Consider the following 1,352-nt stretch of genomic DNA (forward strand, 5'->3'; position numbering starts at 1 on the left):
CGAAGTCGAACCTTTTCTTTGCAAAATGGTACTTTGAGTTATTAAAGTTAGACTGTATTTATTTATAAGTTATTTTTAAACACTAAGTGAATTTCATTTAATTTAAAACTAAAAAAAATTTAAATTAAATCGCATTTAAATCATCAAAAAGCTTATAAGTACAAATATTTGTGAGATTAAAAAACAATTATGATGTTGAAATACTTAAAAACTTTTTTATTGTGAAAATGTAATTAAATTATTCATTGAATTGAATTTTGATGTTAGAAATATTCTTGTGCCAGTATTAAGGAATTAGTTAAAATTCCTGGATTAAATCTAAAATTTCAGTACCACAGCACGCGCCCTTAAATACTCCCATTTTTTGTTTTTATATAAAAAAGTTATTATCTGAGTTTTCATAAGCTTAAGCCCAACACTGAAATTAAATTCGATCCGCTTTACATTGGCAATGCCGTGACTCGTAATAGCACATAAAATCCAAATAAAAAATGGCTGTACTGGATGAAGTGGTCACGCAAAGTTATAAGTACTCAACAATCAAATACATTTAGAGCAGCAGTGAAAGTGCTTTACATTGTAGAGGCCGGGGGGTAGGAAGAACAATACCAAACGAAAAAAATTGGAAAAAAAGCTGATAAATAAGCCGTAGATTTAAGTGCTTCATTGCATTTATTATGGCAACATTTTATAAAATATCGGTAACTTCCTGTCTTTACTTTGATTCCTTTTGTTTCCATTTTGGCTGCGCCACTCTTTGACGTTTCAGTAGACGTCGTCGTCGTTTGAGTAGAGTTTTAGGTGACGATAATTGCATCTGGCAGCACACGCCATTTACGCTGCTGACAATCAAACTCTGCGCAAATAATAGGCAATTTAGAGATTTTCCGTTCAAAGGCACTGCCGCAATTTGGCTTCGTTGTGGCTGCCATTGTATGGTGATTGTTCATATCCTTGTAGTGAAAATTTGTGAACGTTTTGTCGAGGACTCAGATATTCATAGTTCTTAAGCTTTTTATTGTTGTAACATTTCTTTTAAGAGGATTACTGTATTTACTTCGCTTTTCTACGTGGAACTCAACCACAGTAAAGAAGATTTGTCGCAACCAATTTATTTTGCATATCTAAGCTAACTTTCATCTTTCTCTTTATTCAAGAATTTTCACAATTGTTGACTTAAATTCTAAATTTCGTAACAAATTCTTTGTTTATATAAACCAAAGCCTTGACTCACATTTTATACATTTTAAAATTTTTCCATATATTCATAAATTCCTTGTTTTTATATACATTTATTTATTTATTTCAATACATTTATTTCTATATTTATTTATTTATTGAATTGAGTTTTG

Source organism: Teleopsis dalmanni, chromosome 2, assembly GCF_002237135.1.
Source record: "Teleopsis dalmanni isolate 2A chromosome 2, ASM223713v2, whole genome shotgun sequence".
Taxonomy (NCBI): domain Eukaryota; kingdom Metazoa; phylum Arthropoda; class Insecta; order Diptera; family Diopsidae; genus Teleopsis; species Teleopsis dalmanni.